We start from the raw sequence: 20,547 nt of genomic DNA, 5'->3' as shown, positions 1-20,547 counted from the left end.
GGCAGGGGGCTGGGAGCACCCCCATGAGCAGAGCACCCCAGCCTTCTGCCCTGAACCCCCTCACACCAAGCCTTGTGCCCTGCACCTCCACCCCCCCCAGCCCTCTGCCCTGACCTTGAGTCCCCCCCAACACCCAGCCCTCTTCCCTGAACCCCCCCCCACACTCAGCCTTCTGCCCTGCACCCCCACACACCCCAGCCCTCTGCCCTGACCCCTGAAACCCCCACTGTCTTGACCCCTGAACACCCCCCCAGGTCTGGGGTCCCGGCTGCCAGCCCCTTGCCAGCCAGCGGCCCGGCCGCAGGCACCGCTCAGCCCGCTGCCGGCCTTGGTGAACAGAACCTCAGGCTGGAAGCGGGCTGAGCAGGCTGGCAGCGTAAGATCAGCATTTTAATTTAATTTTAAATGAAGCTTCTTAAACATTTTGAAAACCTTGTTTACTTTACATACAACAATAGTTTAGTTATATAATATAGACTTAGAGAGAGACACCTTCTAAGAAAATGTTAAAATGTATTACCAGCACGCGAAACCTTAAATTAAAATGAATAAATGAAGACTCGGCACATCACTTCTGAAAGGTTGCCTACCCCTGTTTTAAAGTTTTGTGAAGACACACGTGAACTTCTTATTTAGAAAATATATGGTGATATGCTAATTCATGGCAGCAAAACACAAAAATTAAATTAATAATTTACATAATTCACCAGCTTCTAGGGTTCTACAAAAGCCAAAACTAAACCCAGTGCTCTATGTTCTCAGGGAACTTATGAATGTATATTTTTTGCAAATTACGATAATATGGAGCAAGCCAAAAAATCATTGTGATAAGGTTTTAAATGATAAGGAGGAGGAGATTTCAGGCTACAGGGATGTTAGGACAGGCTTATTAGAATTCATTTGCACTGACTGACTACACCAGCTTTTTACAATTATCAGGATTGCTGGTTGTTTGTTTTCTTCTGCCACTGACAAATTGGGTAAAGTAAAATGAAACAGATCATTGCTCAGTCTGATCACTGATAAGATACATTCCTAGGAAGAATTCTGCCAGACTTGATGCACAAACATTGTTTAATTTCTTTCATTATACATTTTATTTCACCTTGCAATATCAATTCATTTTCTCCTTTCCTTTCTTTGGCCATGTTTGAAAGCAACCTGAAATGGAATAGGATTCAGGCATGGATCCACACATACTGAACTTAAAAAAAAAAAAAAAAAAACACCTCAGAGTAGAAAATGAGGCTGTGTTTTATGAACATATGTTTTGTGTACAGATGATTTCAGTCGACCTACCTCTCAACAGAAATACAGACTGAATAAATAATGAATAATTTAAAACCTTACTTGAGTAACAGAATTATGGTATATCATCATCTTTCTGGATAAAAACTGTTATAATTGGCTAGGATTTCAAACATAAGGATGGGATTTTCAAATTCCTATTGCAACTCAATTCCCTTAGGCACTTTTGAGAATCCCACTCTAGAATTCCTAAAGTTAGGCACCTACATGCATAGTTAAGCTCCTAAAAAAGAAGTGACCTGATTTTTAGAGGTGTTAAGCACCCACTGCTCCTACTGACTTGACTGAGTTAGAACTGTTATATTTGGCCCATAAAGAAGATCCAGCTATTATCAAACCCCAAGATATACCTTGCTATCACATTTTGCCATATTGAGCTACATAATATATAAAGTGTAAACTAATTAAAGTTGGTAAATGCTTTGAGATCCATTTATGAAGGGTGCCAAATATTTGTAGTACTTCCAATTATATTATTAGAGATGTTTTCTTCATGTCACCATCACTTTCCTCACAATGTTCTTCTGTTAGGGCAAGGTGCTAAACACTCTGGCCCTGAACTTCTGCAAGGTGCTCAATACTTTGACCCTGATCCAGCAAAGCATCTAAGCATGTAATTGACTGCTGCTCAGTTCCTGGCAGAATCAAGTCCACACACTTCACCTTGCTTCTGATTAATTTCTTCTCACTCACTTTTCCCTGTAGTTCAGTCAGTAACCCACCTTCTCGTCAGATATTCTGTCTCCAATTGCCCAGTCACAATCCATGTTGAACTTTTCAGTTCCAAGAGTTCTTCCCTCCTCCTATTAAAGGATAAAATATTATTTAATGTATTTATAGTCATTATCAAGCTTCCTGGACTTCTCTCCACAACCAGTGATCAACTTGCCAGCCACTGGCACCAGAACTGGGGGGTAGGAGGAAGGTGGCCAAGGCCCTTCACTTTTAAAAGTGGGAGGGCCATGCCCCTCACTTTTTAACAAAAGAAACATATGTGCTGTTGGAAAAACATGATCATACTGCTAAAGGCAAAGATGCACTATGTACTCCTGGGAGAATTCTGCCCCAGTGCGCAAGTACAGAATTCATGTCCCCTGCAGATTCCCTCCACTCTGCAGAATAATAGATTCTGCCAGGGAGGGAAGGGGCATTTTGGCCTTGGCCACCCCACTTCTACAATGGCTCCGGGGCCCTTGCTGCCAGCTGTTCTTGCTCTCACACAACTCCAAGCTACCTACTGTACCTGGTCCCCTCTATTACCATAGGATAGTACCTCATCTTTCTGTACTCTGAATTATTCAGCCCTCTACAGCTTGGAGGTTGAGTAACAGTACACTTCACTGGCTACATCCTTCTGGGATGAAGGGGAGGAAGCCAGCAATGAGCCCCAGGTTCATTACAATTCTGTTTGAAACAAAATCTTGATGTTGTATAATGGAAACAAATCTGCACGGAGTAAAGCAATGCTAGTTTGATGGGGATGTGAATAAAGGCATGGCGATGCATTTCCTAAGCCTCAGTTCTTTGATCAATTTAATACCCGAAAGAAATGTTGACAAATTTGAAGCAAGTCACAGAAGAATAGGAAAGATTAAGGACCAGATTTCAAAAGGATGTATATTTAGACCTGATCCCACATCTATTGCAGGCAATGACAGCCTTTCCATTTACTGGGATTGGGCCCTTTCTGAGTACCTAAAATCAAGATGTACGCTCAGGAAGAGAACATAGAAGGCAGTGAGTCTACTGAAAAGCAGCAATGAGTATCATTTTATTGCCCCTTCTGGTCCTTAATCTCACTCGTGCATCGCCTAAATACATAGGCCTAGATCCTCTCCTGTTTTGACATCTGCCGAGTGCAAGACATGGGGCAGAAGGGCAGTCAGGGAGCCAGTTGCAATTCTCTGATTCTTAAATTGCCCCTACCCCAAAGTACGTTAAAATCCAATGAACACCAGCTGACTCTGTTTCACTGGGGACCACGCCATATGCCAGTGCAGAACTGGTAGAGCACAAACACACTTTGCAATGCACCTTACACCAGAGCAGGGGAAGGTAGTTGGCGTAGGAGCCAGCTACGTTGGCTTTATACCCTCTGAGAGATTCTCCCTACATATGTGAGGAATTCTCAGCTACCTAGTTAGGGCCAGACTCTGACTGTTTTGTAGCATATAGAGGTGGAAAGTGATCAGAATAGGGGAAGATAATCTGGTTTATAGGGCTAAACCCATAAGCCAGATGCCAATGCCACTTGCATAACTGTAAATGTGGACTATCAATTCAATTACTCCCAATTTACATCAGTGTAAATGATCTCAAAATCTGGTCCACAGGGCCAAATCCTGGTCCAATAAGTCAATAATAAAAGGCCCATAGACATCAGTAGGACTAGAATTTAGTCCCTTCTTTCTCTTACTGATATTTGACTGCAAATGCAGGATGGGAACATTTAAGTAGCAAACAAATGTATAGACTTATTTTGCCATGACAATCTGTTGGTGCCCGGATTAATGATGATAGGCTTTTCATTGAGAAATAGTATGTTGCCATACATGTGAAGGTGATGCTATGGTAACCTGCTTTTTTTTAGCACAATGGAGCGGTTTGTTTATTTTTGTCAGTCTATGCAGTAGAATTTAAATATTATATGTGAATGAAAAGTAATAATTATTATTATGTTCTGCTGTTAGAGGTTCCAGTGTTTTTTGTTTATTTAATAATTTTCTGGATAGCTCACAGACATTGGCTCCCATTGTCCAAATATTTCATCTAGATTCAACTTTATAGCTGTGCTGAAATATAACTGGTCATCTGGCCTAAACCAGAAGGCAGCCAATTATATTCACAGGAAAACATTAATCTAAGCTGAAGAATTTACAGCACATATGTGCAATCATTCCTTCTTATACATACCAATTTTGTTCATCATCTCCGCCCCTCCATGTTTCACCCGTCTACCGAGCCAGTGCCAACTTCACCAGTCCAAAGGGAAGAAAAAATTAACACAAGTGTTTCTTTTCTTTCGTGAATTCTGAACCTGGTCAAAAAGCCCATTGAAACTAATGAGATTTTTGTTTTTCCTGACTACATGGAGCTTTGGAGCATGCCCTTAATCCTTATTTCTAACAAATATAGGTTCAGAGCAGGAGGGAGGCATGGTTTCAGAGAGAGGGGCTTGAATAAGGTGTGTGTGTGGGGGGGGAGTACCAGGAGGCTGGATAGGAGCAGAGGTCAAGAGCTGGGGGCAGGAGCAAAGCAGAGGGGGAGATATATAGGCAGGGGGCACAGGGGCAGTAAGTTCTACAGCTACTGGAGAACACTCCCCTCCAGAACCTGGAATTGAATCCAGGAGGCCTGAGTCTCTACATTCCTCTGCTGTCAACAAATAGCTCTGAAACCCACTGGCTTGTCTGGGATAACAGTCTACTACAGTTATCAGTTACTCTGTTATCTCAAGCGGTAGAGGTCTGTGCTGTGGATCTAAAGGTCCAAACCCCTGGTAATGACCCAAGATGGGGGTTAATATAGTTCCACATGATGGAATTTCTGGGAGATTTTCCAGGGTTATATTTAAATTAGGAAATTGTATTAAAAAAACAACCAACTTTGAAACAATGTGAAGGTTCCAAAGCCAAGTATGCAGTTAGAAAATAGAAAAAAAGAGTTAGAAAATACCAGTATTATAGTTGGCTGAGCAATCTTAATTTCCTCTCCTTATGTATATGCATTAGGATTCAGTCAATTATATGATCACATACTTTTTTGCATTATTCAGTGCACAGGATGGACCTACTCTAGGGATGAATCAGGGTTGTGTAGTTAAAGAGGCTGCTTGTCTGTAGGTCCATTGCTTCATTTGTGGCAGAAGTTGGAAGGTGTGTAGTGAATGAAGACAGGAACTGTAGGAGGTGAAAGGCCTCATGGTTAATGCAGTTGAATGTTGTCCTGGAGTACTGGATTCTGTTTCTCCCTCTGCCACAGGGTTGTCATGTGATGCTGCACAATTCACCTCCATCAAACTTGTCACAGGTGGTTACAAATTGTGAATTGCTCATTTCTGGTTGCCCAGCATAAGTGTAGGCACCCCCTATTAGAGGAGCCTCTGAACTTAACTGGGGGTGTTCCAGACAGGAAGATACCGAGTGCTGCAATCCAGCCTTGGAGACTACAGCTCCCATGATGCCTTGGGGAAAAGAGATTTCGACTTCTAGAAGTGAGGGGAGCTGAGATCCTGGTCTGGGATGGGAGATTGCCTTGTGGAGCTCTGTCCAAGACCGGAGCTGCTGCTAAGAAACTGCTGGGGTTTTGACCAAGCATGGAGCCAAGGAGGCTTCATTGGAGCCAGGGCAGAGATCATTGCTGTGCCCACAACTGACTGAGGTTGTGTCATGGGGCACATCACTCACTGCCAGACTGGCACCTCCCCCTGGTACTCTGGGGATTAGCTCAAGGCTGATGCCTCCCCATCCGTGGTTTGCACACTGTCACTCTGTCTGTCTGCAGCTCCTTCCATAGCCCCAGGAGCCACAGTGTCCTCTTCATTACTTAGCCTTCTGGCTAAGTCACTGTCTGTGTTCCCCCCTTCCAGGGGAGTTTAGTTCCTCAATAGTCCTAGGCAGTCCTCTCGCTCACTGCCTGGGTGCTACTTGCCCAGTGGCTGGTAGGGGAACCAGGGCCCATCCTCTTCTCCAGGTTCCAGCCCAGGGACCCTCAGCTCAGCAGTCTGGGCCTCCTCTCTGTGGCCTCACTGCTCTTCCTACTACTCATTCCCCTTTTTTTCCTGGGCCTACCAGTTCCCCAAAGCCTCCTTCCTTTCTCCTGGGAGTGTCTGCCTTTTCCCAGTAGCCTCTTCTCCTTTCAGCTCCTGGGCTTTAAAGGCCCCACCAGTTGAGTCTCCTTTATCAGTTGTCTAATGGATTAATTGGCCCATCTGGCCTGTATTAAACCCTGCAGGGCGAGTGTGGGGGTAGTCACCCCATCACAGGTTGGCATGCAGTGAAAGTTGTGTGAGTAACCACAACCTTCTTTGTTAGGAAAGTGCTATTAGGGGAATGGGGATAGTGAAGAGACTTTGAGGGGTTTTCTTGAGTCTGAAAAGAAAAGACATGCTCTCATTGGCTAACCAGGATCCAGAGTTACTGACCTGTGGTTGTAACAACTCCTATCTTGAGAGGGGTTGTGCAGCTTGGAATGATCCCAAGTTACACTCATTCTGCCCCTCGTTGCCTTGGCTGGACTTCTCTACTGTAGTAGCAGAGTGCTGTCCCCAGCTTCAAGATCTTCAAGCATGCCCACATGACCGTCTGTGTAATAGAGCCTTCAGAGGGCCAGCTGGTCTAGTGGGTAGTACACTCAGTATCACAACTCAGTGAGATGTCCTTTCAGTCCAGTCCCTCACCTGAGGATGGGCTTAGCTTCACCCCAGGCTTGCAATGTTTTTGCCCTCTCCTTATCAGAGGGGGAGTGAGATTGGATGTGGTTTATGTCCCTTCTGCAGCTGGGGCAGTTGTTGGGGGAGCACGGGACCTCCCACTCCACCGGGCTCCAACCTAGGGCCTTACAAGGATCAACAGCATCTGGCACCCTGGAGTGTCCTCAGAGTTACCTTCCCTGGGTCCCTTCCTATTGCCTGTCTCTTCCCAGAGCTCCACGGCTAATATAAAGTAACAAAAGAAAAGACAACTAAGCCTTCAATCTCATCTGGGCTCAGCATGCAGTCCTGTTGCTCGCAAGGAAGCTAAGTCGGCACCCTTGTCCAGGAACCCTCGTGATAGGTGTGTCTTCCTCCCTAGTCTAAGCTGGGTTGCTCCCTTTAAGCTTCCCCTCCAGGTCTGGAGGGGTGGGGCTGCCTGGGCCCAGGATTGTCCTTTAATCCCTTCAGGCCCAGGGTGGAGTTTGTACACCCCATCATGGTCTAGAATGCTGAAATGAAGAGGGGTGCATGTTCAGGCATGGGTAACTGATGGCAGTATGAATGTAAGTTGGTTAGGTTTTACTTACTACTGCAAACTGCATTTATTAATTGATTTTTTTGAAGTGCCCCTGCTGATTTAAAGTGGCTGTGACATTTTAATTAATTTCAATGTTATATCATATTTTTCTAAATTGTTAAGTAAAGGTGTATTAACTCTAATCTCAGAGTATACTGTTTGTATAGACTTTATAATTGATACTTTGGAGTTAGACTCACTGCATGGATTAACTGAGGTTTATTCCTGGAGGCTCCCAAGGAACACCAGTGTGTGGGTGCACAGGGCCCCACCAAGTGGAGGCAGTGCCAAAATGTATTTACTTATATGTAAAAGGATTGCAGCAAGGGGTGGATAGAGGATTCCCACCTATCCAGCTTTGCCACCGGGATACTCAGGAATTCCTTTACTGCCAACTATATCAGGTCCCTGAGCACACAGGTGCGTGTTGCCTGCTTCTGAGTAACCCAGGAAGGAAAGGGAACTGTTATATAAAATACTTGGGGCCAGATTTGCTCCCACCGCTGCAAAAGTGCCCTAAATTTTCTAGGCCTTCAATTGCTCTTTTTTCAAATGTGAATAATAATACTATGTAATCTCACCTGCTTCAGGTTTAATTTATGATATTTCATGACCCTTCAGGGTCAGATAGGATTTGTACATGCATGGAAAGCTGTTTTAGGTCACTTTTAGAAGCTGCAAAAATTGTAATATATATAATGCTATTGGATGAAAGGAATGATATAGAAGTGGCCTTATACTATACATAAGAATCTGTACAAATTATGGCCCCATCACAATACCATCACTAAATATGGCATGTATTAGCATCCTTATTCACAGTCTCAGCAGGGAAACCAGGGATTGAATGGGCATAGAGGCTGAACTCCCATTTCACCACTAGAGGGGGCCCATCCAGAATAGGCTCAGGTACATTGATAAAGCAGTGCTGCTAGTGTTGTACCTATTCTAAGGATAAGAAGAGAACTCTGTTCACCAGATAATATTTTCTCATGCCGATGCGCGCACACACACACACATAGGATTCATATCTTAAATCACAACAGATATTCAAATACATATTCAATTATATATATGTGCATCCAGGCAAATTATTAAAAATAAAGTTGTGTGATGTAGTGTGTACTCTGCTTTTGTTTTGATTGTGTCATTTAATTCATAATTCTGTTGAGACTTGAGATGAATCTTAAGTAGTTTTTTGGCATCAAGACATGCAAAGTTTTAACACAATGCTTTTGCTTATGGTTTCTGGCAACACTTATGCCTTGCACGTCACTTGTGGAACTCTCAGTAAAAAATGTGCAGAGTTGCATTTGTTTTTTGGCCTTATGGACTGTATAAAAGCTATTTTAGTGCTTATTCTAAGCTAGCTATTGAGAAAAATGTAATGTTACTTGAATTTTATAAACAAGTTTCTATAGGACTGTTTTATGTTATTATAGCTACTTAGTCTTTACATTGAAGAGGCAATGCAGAAAACTTTGTATTAGTGAAAATCCAGAAAGCACATGTGGTAGTTTCAGGTATGTTAAAAACTTTCCTTACTGTTGAGTCCAAGGAATCTTTTCCAGAAAGAAGAGCAAAACAAATTAGATGACAATTTATGGAGCTGAAGCAGCTCTCATTCAGTCAATAGAAGTTTTGCCATTGATTTCAATGAAAGAAGGATGAAGCACGAATGTGAAGGATTTCACTTAGATAGTAAACTCTTCCTAGACTATAAACACCTTGGGTCAGAGGCTGACTTTTCATTATTTGAATAGACAGTACCTAGCACATGGAGATCCTGATCCCTAATTGGCGGCTGTAGACACTACCACAATAAAAACACAATTATTATATTTGTTAGTTTGTTAAAAGCAGAACCTGTTACATGGCAAAGCTGAGCACTCTTAACAATGATACAATTTGCAATAACGATGTCAGGTATAGTAAATATGTCTGCTGCCTAATATATAAAACAGAAGCTGATCCATTTTCAACATATGATAGGCAAGTGTTACAGGGTAACTGGCCCATGCAAGGAGAAAGGGGGCCAGCTACACCTGTGCCATAATTAACTGTGTCCCAGCCAGAGGGGCCAGGGCTAATGGGGGGGAGGAGATATTAACATCAGGCTAGGCTGGGCTGGGCTTGGGAGAAGCACAGACACGGTCCTCAAGCAGCAGCATAGGCTCTCTGCAAACTTTCAGGGTGCCAGGGCGAATGGGATAAGGTGTTAGCATGGTGAACACCTGGGCCTCATAATAAAAAGGCTTGCGAGAACACAGTGAAAAGGCTCAGGAGAAAGCAGTGATAGGAATGCCAGGGAGCATCTTTGGCCTATGTGGGAAGCCTTGAGGTAGGGTCTGTAGGAAGCAGGGAGGTCCCCAGGAGAGTCTACTGGGAGCTGAGACAGTAGGAACCTGCTAGGGAAAAGGGCCTCCAGGGAGAAAATTCTGGAAAGAAAAGCTCAGTTAAAATGAGTGAAGACCTCTCCAGGGCCTACAAATAGGGGCAAAGAGTCAGGAACTTCAGCCAGTGAATGATAGACTACAATAGACCCACAAGGGGGAAAGCCTAGTACAGAGCAGAAAAGAATTGTAAGGTAGACCAGAGCAATATTCCCTCTAATTATTCCTATCCAGGTGCAGAATGAATTTTGCTATGTGCACCAATATGGAGGTGGTATGTGGTAGGATTTGGGCAGAGTGGTTCAGAGGGTGGGAGGGGCCTCAGGGCTGGGGCAGAGGATTGGGGTGCGGGAGCTGAGATCTCCGGCTGGAGATCCGGGCTCTGGGGTGGGACCAGGGATGAGGGGGTCAGGGTGTGGGAGGGGGATCAGGGCTGGGGCAGAAGGTTGGAGCGTGGTGGGAGTGAGGGCTCCAAGTGGGGATGTGGGCTCTGGGGTGGGGCCAGGTATGAAGGGTTTGGGGTGCAGGTTGCCATGGGGAGAGAGGACTCCCCCCCCAGCCCTCTCTCCCCCCAGCAGCAGCTCCGGGGCTGAGGCCCGGGGAGATGTGCCTCCCCCTGCCACAGCAGCTCTGGGGCTGAGGCTGGGGCTGGGGCCGGGGGAGTCCTCTCTCCCTCCTACAGCCCCGAAGCTGGGAGAGAGAGGCATGTCTCCTTGCCGCGCCACAGCTTCGGGGCTGGGGGAGTCAAGTGTGTGGCCCTTGGTGGCCTTCTGCACGGCCACGCAGGCATGCACTGTAGAGGGAACTTAGGCCCAGAGGGTGGGCTGAAGAGAGTGGGCCCAAGACTTGCAGAAGAACTTTATTTTTGTTTGACATTTAGGTGGCCTTTTGCTTCCGTTGAAGGGGACTGAACTTTAAGTGTGACCTGGCTGGAGAGCTAAGTCACCCAGAAGAAGAGTGCTGCAGAACCAGATGAGCTTACAAAAGGAGATTCTAGAGCAGAAGGATCCCTGAAGTGCTGCATGCTGGTCTAAGGAGTTGCCTCAATGACAGCAAGCTTAGAAGGGTTTGGATTTCTGGCTCAATCTGCATGAGCATCCAAAATTTCAGAAGCTTTTCTATCCCTCCTAAAACTGGTCTGGGAGTCGCATGGGAACAGGCTGACACATTTTAGTGCTTTCAGGTGCAGTCATGCTAGTAGTACAGCAAGAATAGCTTCTTTTATGGTATTTTAGAACTTCTAATTCCAGATATGGAAGACATTTTGGAAATTTTTGTTCTTGAAATGGCCAAAGGTTCAAGGATATTCTTAGTTTTGAACCTATTCACCAGTTGTTACATTCAGTGTGGCAATTTCTCTTTGGGAAAAAAAGAAAGGGGAATGAATGTCAGGGATCTTTGAACCAAGGCTGAGATTCTGTGCTGCACCTCCAGAAGGTTCAGTGCAGAACTCATAGCCCAGCGGGAGGAGGGGCAAAGATGGCTTTAAGCCACCTATGTCTCTGGGGTTCTAGGATGCTCCATGGACCAGTGTGACCACTGGTGTGCAGCAGCCTCCTAAGTTATGCATCTAGGCTGCTCTGTCCCACAGAGCAGCACAGAATCTGTGCTATGGAGATTCCCTGACATGCTCCTTCCTGCTTCCTATCCTGCCCCTGGCACTCTTCTGTAGCTGAAGGGGGCAAGGAGGAGAAAGCCAGAGCTGCCCCTTGGGTATGGTGAATTGGGGTGACTGCCCTGGGCCCCGCGCTTTGGGGAGCCCCACGCTTCTACAAAATCATGAGGAGGCGGGCGGGGAGGTGAGGCGGGTGGGCGAGCCGGGTGAGGAGGCGAGCGGCAGGTGGGTGGAGGCAGGCAAGGAGGAGCCCCCCTACCAGAACCTCCCCCTCCCCCCAGTCCCTCCTGCCCACTGGTGGGCCCTGCCAATCAGCGCCCCCCCCCCACCCTCTCAGCGCTTACTGCCTGCTGTGGATCAGATATTTCACGGCGCCAGGAGGCACTGGCGGGGGGGAGGGGAGGGGAGAGGAGCAAGGGTGCAGCACGCTCGAGGGAGGGGGCAGAACTGGGTGGGGAAGAGGTGGGGCAGGAAGACGTGGGGAGAGGCGGGGCGGGAGCAGGAAGAGGTGGGGCAGAGCGGGGGTGGAAGAAGCAGGGCAGGGGTGGGGTCTTGGAGGAAGGGGTGGAGTGGGGGCAGGGCCTGGGCGGAACCAGGGGGAGCACCCCCTCCCCCTCTCCCCAGGCAGATTAGAAACTCGGCACCTATGTCCCAGGCCCCACACTGCCCTAGGGATGGCCCTGGAGAAAGCACAGGGACACTTAGTTGTCATGGTCCTGTGTGGAGCCTGTGCCAGGAGTATTCTCCCTAGAGCACAAGCAGGGACCACAGCAGAGGGGAAAATCCTTCCCTACAAATAATTTAAGAACTGATTTGGGCTAGAGACTGCTTGATATTGAGGTATAATTTGGACCCTGGCAAATGAGACCCATTTTGAGTGTGCCATTGTCAATGATTTCCAGAGGCTCCAAGGTGATATCTATTCTTTAGCATTTAGTGAAAAGAGTTGTCTACATATATTGTTTTCTTTAGATTTGCATTGGAACCGGTAAAATCTTCAGCTGTTGTGAATTGGCAGCGTTCCACTGAAGTCAGCAGAGCAATGCCAGCTGATGATCTGGCCTGGCTATTTTGAAGTATTAGATATAGTGAAGGGACTGAACAGTTAGTAGTTTGCTCAAGGATCTGCCATTAATTTCTGCCTGGATATCTATTTATGTGACATCATTTTTATGAAGATGTCTCTAGAAATATGGACGAGAATACTATTGGATAAAATCAGATCGCCAGATACTAAAGGGCTCACTAGTGGAGAAAGGCATGACAAAAACCAGGTGAAGCCAGACACATTCACATTAAATATAAGGCAAACTTAACAGTGAGGGTGATTAAGCATTAGAGCAAACTACCAAGGGAAGTGGTGCCTTTTCCATCTCTTCATGTCTTCACATCAAAACTGGAAGCCTTTCTAGAAGATATGCTTTAGTCATACATAAATTGTTGGGCTCAATGTAGGGGTAATGGGATGTTGGCCGGTGTTAAATAGGAAGTCAGACTAGCTGATCCAAAGATCCCTTCTGATCTTAAAATCTATTAATCAGACACTACAAAAACGGTGACCATATAAGTACCTAAGTAGCTAGAACTGACTCAAACTGTCAACTAGAACTCAGTCAATACCTGAACCTAAACTATATTTTAGTTTTGAAAAAGTTGTTTGTTTTGTCAATTTTTCACTTTTATTAACATTCAGCTGCAATCTGCAAGTCTAGAAGAAAGTGGACATACCAAATTCTGGAGCTTTTACTGACTGCCTGAACTAAGAGGTACTGGAAATATTATTAAAATGTCCATTCTTGTGTGACATCCACACTTCTTTCTAATCAAAAAGACCCAGACTCAGATAAGCATCCAAAATACCTGGAAGTTTATCTAACCCATCAAACTGGAGCTATTTGAAACTTTCAAAACTTCAATGGAAAACTTTTTTGTGAAATACTATGACAATTTTCATCTTGTTCTACTCCAAACCTTTGGCAGGGGTAGCTATCTTTACTTGCTATTCAGCTTTGTGTACCACACATCAACTATACTGTGAGCCAAGGTGGCATCTACATTAGAGTGTGAAAGCTCTGCTGAATGCAAAACTAGACCACTTCTGAAAACTGTGTAATATCTTAGGAGAATACTATATTCAATTTGTTTTATTTTTGTCTTTCCAGTTCTGTAGAATTGATGTGAATTGGCTTCATAACCCCTACAGAAATGTGCCAGGATATTTAATAAACACCTTTCTACAGATTTTATGAGTGATTATTTTATGATAGAGAATTTTATCACTGTTATAGATTTCTACAGAACAACTTAAAAAAATCTTTTGGAAGATCACGTTATTAAATTCCATAGGTTTTAGAGTAAGTTTTGCTAAAAAAAAAAAAAAACCTTATTAAATTTAGATATAATCCTATTGGTTTCATTTTTACTCAGTTCTATTGGACTATTCCATAGGAACTGAAATAAAATAAAACCCTAAAAAGGCCACATTGTTGCTGTAGCTTATGCACAGCTCCTTCTCACTAGGAACCTGCTAAATAGACAGTATTGTAACATGGTTATAAAAATATCCTCTTCAGTTTTGGTTAGAGAAATTGGTTAGAACACCACAAGTAACAACTGTGCACAGTTTTAACCATAGTCTGCATAAAGCCTTTGGGACTTTCTATAATAGGCTAGTTTTGATTCAGATCAAATCAGAGCTGGGCAGTGAAAGGGGACACTGGCTTTTAGCAGAAGGGAGTTGACAAGTGATGAAGTCAGGAATGTGCTGATGTCCTCAAGCTGAATGAGGGGGCAAAGTGTGGGAAGCCACAGTAACATAAAGATGAAGTCACTGTTGGGTTAATTAATTAGGGTGGGATGTCTGCACATAAAGGGGAGGAAAGGAGCAACAGGCTTGATTTGGCATGGATCTCAAGTAGCAGTTACAAAGGATTCTGGAGCCACAGGAAGGCTGGGAGAAGTGTTGGGTACAGCTCAAACTGGCTGTTGGCCAAAGAAACATGTCAGATATTTGTGAAAACAGGCTGCAGCTGCTAAGGACAGGAGTAGTTCACTTTATAAGCACTGTATCAGGCCTGAGTGAGAGCCTCCATTTACTGCTTTGGTAACTCTCTGACAGGAATCCATCAGCCACAAGTCAGGTTACACACACAGGGCCTGATTCTGAAAACACTTAAGAACAGGCATTGTGCTTTCTATGGTGAAGTCAAACAGTGTCAGCTTTGGAGATTCAATGGGACTACTCATGATAACCAGACCCAGAAATAAATGATTGCAGAATTAGGATCTATATTTTGTATCTGACCTTTGGCTCAGAAACAGCCACCAAGTAGAAGTTGATGCTCATTAATGTCAAAGAGCTAACTTTAATGTATGCTATTAACATCAGTACCAGATATAGGTGTGGTTTTTTTAAGTTACACAGCGGTGGTAGTTCCTCTATAGTTAATCATAGATTCATAGATTATAGGACTGGAAGGGACCTCGAGAGGTCATCGAGTCCAGTCCCCTGCCCGCATGGCAGGACCAAATACTATCTAGACCATCCCTGATAGACATTTATCTAACCTACTCTTAAATATCTCCAGAGACGGAGATTCCACAACCTCCCTAGGCAATTTATTCCAGTGTTTAACCACCCTGACAGTTAGGAACTTTTTCCTAATGTCCAACCTAGACCTCCCTTGCTGCAGTTTAAACCCATTGTTTCTGGTTCTATCCTTAGAGGCTAAGGTGAACAAGTTCTCTCCCTCCTCCTCATGACACCCTTTTAGATACCTGTAAACTGCTATCATGTCCCCTCTCAGTCTTCTCTTCTCCAAACTAAACAAACCCAGTTCTTTCAGCCTTCCTTCATAGGTCATGTTCTCAAGACCTTTAATCATTCTTGTTGCTCTTCTCTGGACCCTTTCCAATTTCTCCACATCTTTTTTAAAATGCGGCGCCCAGAACTGGACACAATACTCCAGCTGAGGCCTAACCAGAGCAGAGTAGAGCGGAAGAATGACTTCTCGTGTCTTGCTCACAACACACCTGTTAATGCATCCCAGAATCATGTTTGCTTTTTTTGCAACAGCATCACACTGTTGACTCATATTTAGCTTGTGGTCCACTATAACCCCTAGATCCCTTTCTGCCGTACTCCTTCCTAGACAGTCTTTTCCCATTCTGTATGTGTGAAATTGATTTTTCCTTCCTAAGTGGAGCACTTTGCATTTGTCTTTGTTAAACTTCATCCTGTTTAACTCAGACCATTTCTCCAATTTGTCCAGATCATTTTGAATTATGACCCTGTCCTCCAAAGTAGTTGCAATCCCTCCCAGTTTGGTATCATCCACAAACTTAATAAGCGTACTTTCTATGCCAATATCTAAGTCGTTGATGAAGATATTGAACAGAGCCGGTCCCAAAACAGACCCCTGCGGAACCCCACTCATTACGCCTTTCCAGCAGGATTGGAAACCATTAATAACAACTCTCTGAGTACGGTTATCCAGCCAGTTATGCACCCACCTTATAGTAGCCCCATCTAATTTGTATTTGCCTAGTTTATCGATAAGAATATCATGCGAGACCGTATCAAATGCCTTACTAAAGTCTAGGTATACCACATCCACCGCTTCACCCTTATCCACAAGGCTCGTTATTCTATCAAAGAAAGCTATCAGATTGGTTTGACATGATTTGTTCTTCACAAATCCATGCTGGCTGTTTCCTATCACCTTACCACCTTCCAAGTGTTTGCAGATGATTTCCTTAATTACTTGCTCCATTATCTTCCCTGGCACAGAAGTTAAACTAACTGGTCTGTAGTTACCTGGGTTGTTTTTATTTCCCTTTTTATAGATGGGCACTATATTTGCCCTTTTCCAGTCTTCTGGAATCTCTCCCGTCTCCCATGACTTTCCAAAGATAATAGCTAGAGGCTCAGATACCTCCTCTATTAGCTCCTTGAGTATTCTAGGATGCATTTCATCAGGCCCGGGTGACTTGCAGGCATCTAACTTTTCTAAGTGATTTTTAACTTGTTCTTTTTTTATTTTATCCGCTAAACCTACCCCCTTCCCATTAGCATTCACTATGTTAGGCATTGCTTCAGACTTCTCGGTGAAGACCGAAACAAAGAAGTCATTAAGCATCTCTGCCATTTCCAAGTTTCCTGTTACTGTTTCTCCCTCTTCACTAAGCAGTGGGCCTACCCTGTCTTTGGTCTTCCTCTTGCTTCTAATGTATTGATAAAAAGTCTTCTTGTTTCCTTTTATTCCCGTAGCTAGTTTGAGCTCATTTTGGGCCTTTGCCTTTCTAATCTTGCCCCTGCATTCCTGTGTTGTTTGCCTATATTCCTCCTTTGTAATCTGTCCTAGTTTCCATTTTTTATATGACTCCTTTTTATTTTTTAGATCGTGCAAGATCTCATGGTTAAGCCAAGGTGGTCTTTTGCCACATTTTCTATCTTTCCTAACCAGCGGAATAGCTTGCTTTTGGGCCCTTAATAGTGTCCCTTTGAAAAACTGCCAACTCTCCTCAGTTGTTTTTCCTCTCAGTCTTGATTCCCATGGGACCTTACCTATCAGCTCTCTGAGCTTCCCAAAATCTGCCTTCCTGAAATCCATTGTCTCTATTTTGCTGTTCTCCCTTCTACCCTTCGTTAGAATTGCAAACGCTATGATTTCATGATCACTTTCACCCAGGCTGCCTTCTACTTTCACATTCTCAACGAGTTCCTCCCTATTTGTTAAAATCAAGTCTAGAACAGCTTCCCCCCTAGTAGCTTTTTCAACCTTCTGAAATAAAAAGTTGTCTCCAATGCAGTCCAAGAATTTGTTGGATAGTCTGTGCCCCGCTGTGTTATTTTCCCAACATATATCCGGATAGTTGAAGTCCCCCATCACCACCAAATCTTGGGCTTTGGATGATTTTGTTAGTTGCTTGAAAAAAGCCTCATCCACCTCTTCCCCCTGGTTAGGTGGCCTGTAGTAGACTCCTAGCATGACATCTCCCTTGTTTTTTGCCCCTTTAAGCCTAACCCAGAGACTCTCAACACTTCCGTCTCCTATGTCCATCTCTACCTCAGTCCAAGTGTGTACATTTTTAATATATAAGGCAACACCTCCTCCCTTTTTCCCCTGTCTATCCTTCCTGAGCAAGCTGTACCCATCCACACCAACATTCCAATCATGTGTATTATCCCACCAAGTTTCAGTGATGCCAACAATGTCATAGTTGTATTTATTTATTAGCACTTCCAGTTCTTCCTGCTTATTCCCCATACTTCTCGCATTTGTATATAGGCATCTAAGATACTGGTTTGATCTTTCCTCCCAGTTTTGTCCTGACTCTCCTTTCTCTCTGCCAATATAGCCCACACTCCCTCTTGTTTCCGACCCATCTCCCCGGTCTCCATATTCCCCACTTACCTGTGGGCTTTGCTCACCTGTCCCCGTCAAACCTAGTTTAAAGCCCTCCTTTAAGGCTAAAGATAGTGCTGCCTTACATGCCTGGTTTTCAATCTTCCTCTAATCTCCCCTGCAAAAAACAATCTTCCTGAAATTTTGCATACTACTTCTCATCCCATTCCCAGGGTGAAATTTTCCTGGTAGATTTGGTAAAAACCAGCATACGAGTTTTAAAAATAAGGTTTTCTTAAAATGTAGCTCTAATTTACTTTTTTTTAAATGACTCTAACACTTTTCTGGTTTAGCTTGTCTCCAGACTTGTTTGGCTTAGAAACTCCACATTTATTTTATTTTGTTTGCCTCTGAAATATATTTTTAGTATTTTTGAGAAGTTTAGTTGAGGCAGGGGTTAAAAGTTATCAAGATTTGTTTCTGTTTAGACTGCAGGGTGAAAGTAAAAAAAAGAGGGAATAGTTGGCATGAGTCAAGTGGATATATCCTCATTTCCAGACTTTCTTATTTGTTTAAAGGTAGAAATTTTATTCTATTACCCTGTTTCCCCGAAAATAAGACAGTGTCTTATATTAATTTTTGCTCCCAAAGATGCGCTAGGTCTTATTTTCAGGGGATGTCTTATTTTTCAGAAATGAAAAATGCCTTATTATCGGTGGATGCCTTATTATCGGGGAGGTCTTATTATCGGGGGGATGCCTTATATTACAATGAGAGGCAAAACTGTAAGTAGGCCTTATTTTCGGGGAAACAGGGTAGAAATTCTAACTCAGTTTCAGGGTAAACACCATTGAAATACACTCTCATCCTCACTTTCCTATCATAGTTTTTTCTTTACTAAGTTAAACAAGATAAGCAAAGTATCAGAGGGGTAGCTGTGTTAGTCTGGATCTGTAAAAGCAGCAAAGAGTCCTGTGGCACCTTATAGACCAACAGACATATTGGAGCATGAGCTTTCGTGGGTGAATACCCACTTCGTTGGATGCAGGATAAGCAAAGACGTTAATCAGAGTTGAGACTTGGCCTTGCTTTTGATGACAATACTAATTTCACAGAAAATTGAAGGGCTACTCTAAATTATGTTGGCTGCAGTGTGTAACCTTGTGCAGTCTATATGGTTTTATAAAAATATGATAAGTGAATATAATGTAACTGGAATATGCTTCATGCAAAAGGTCTCTTGTTAGGTATCATTACAAAGTTTATAATCTAATGAGTGTGATCATGCTATTTGTAGAAATGTACCACTATTTTATCTAAAACTAGAAATATGAAATATAACTCTGAAGGCCTATTGTAATTATGTAAAGTGTGGGCCATTAAGGATGGTTTGGAATCTTGATGACTCCTATTGTCTGCACATGGCTGTATTTACCTGTGAGTCTTCCTGTATAAATGTGTGCTGCCAAGTGAGTAATGGAGTCTTGCAGTGACATGTGATCATGTCACCTGAACTGGAATCCATCTTTAACCTGGTGATTTTCCAATGAGGGGGGGGTGGAAACCCAGAGGGACAAAGGGTTCCCGCCTTATGCAAAAGATATATAAAGGGGTGGAACAGAACAAAGGGGAGAGAGGAGCCATCATGGAGAATCCCCTAGCTATCACCTGAGCTGGAACAAGAGCTGTACCAGGGGAAAGAATTGTGCCCAGGCCTGGAAGGTGTCCAGTCTGAGAAAAACTTACTGAAGCATCTCTGAGGGTGAGATTATCTGTATTTAGTTTGATTAGACATAGATTTGCGCATTTTATTCTATTTTGTTTGGTGACTTACTTTGTTCTGTCTGTTACTACTTGGAACCACTTAAATCCTACTGTCTGTATTTAATAAAATCACTTTTTATTTAGTAATTTACTCAGAGTATGTATTAATACCTGGGGGAGCAAACAGCTGTGCATATCTCTCTATCAGTGTTATAGAGGGCGAACAATTTATGAGTTTGCCCTGCATAAAGCTTTATGCAGGGTAAAACGGAATTATCTGGGTTTAGACCCCATTGGGAGTTGGGCATCTGAGTGCTAGAGACAAACACGCTTCTGTAAGCTGTTTTCAGGTAAACTTGCAGCTTTGGGACAAGTGATTCAGACCCTGGGTCTGTGTTGCAGCAGACTGGAGTGTCTGGCTCAACAAGACAGGGTGCTGGAGTCCTGAGCTGGCAGGGAAAACAGAAGCAGGGGTAGTCTTTGCATATTGGGTGGCAGCTCCCAAGGGGTTGTTTCTGTGATCCAACCCGTCACACAGTGGTTCTGTGGAGAACTTCTAGAACTTCTCTTCACCTCCCTACTCCTGACATTGCTCTTATGCAGGGTGCTGTTGAGCTAGTGCAGCAGTTCTCAAACTGTGGGTCATAACCATAGGCGGTGAGTTATATTGACCCGTGGTGCCCATGCTCCACCAATATTTAGGAACAGGGGCCAGCTCCACCAATGTTTGGGTTTACTGCGCTTTGGGGGCCCTGTGCTTCAGGGGAATGCGGGGTCCAGGGCAGCTTGGAGGGTTAACGGGGGGCCTGGCACCGGCAACAGTGAGCGACTGCTCCCGGCGTCATTCGGGGGAGGGGATGGAAGTTGGAAAGAGGTGGGGGCAGAGGCTTGGGGGAAGGGATGGAATGGGGGCAGGGAGAGGGTGGAGCAGGGTCAGGCTGGGGCCAGGTTGCTTGCTGCTGCTGGCGCCAGGCCCCGTGCTAACGCATCAGGCCGCCCTGGACCTGCATCCCCCTGGAGTGCAGAGCCCCCCAAAGCGCAGGGCCTGGGGTGCTTGCCCTGGTCCGTTCTATGGATGGGACAACTCTGCTTGGACCCGTTCTGGGCACCACCAAAAATTATACAAACCT

General features: G+C 44.3%; 1 long non-coding RNA gene across 1 annotated transcript in view; it reads right to left on the bottom strand.

The window, feature by feature from the left end:
* Positions 1-294: 294 nt before the first annotated feature.
* The window catches only part of LOC122173571 (uncharacterized), a 52,732-nt gene continuing 32,479 nt past the window's right edge, over positions 295-20,547 (bottom strand). Inside the window, exon 3 of the long non-coding RNA XR_006174147.2 lies at positions 295-2,111. This is a non-coding gene — a long non-coding RNA (uncharacterized LOC122173571). The remainder of the gene's footprint in view (positions 2,112-20,547) is intronic.

Source organism: Chrysemys picta, chromosome 3 (genome assembly GCF_011386835.1).
Source record: "Chrysemys picta bellii isolate R12L10 chromosome 3, ASM1138683v2, whole genome shotgun sequence".
In the NCBI taxonomy this organism is placed as follows: Eukaryota; Metazoa; Chordata; order Testudines; family Emydidae; genus Chrysemys; species Chrysemys picta.
Note: the sequence above shows the minus strand (reverse complement) of the source record. Positions and strands in the feature narration are given on the sequence as shown.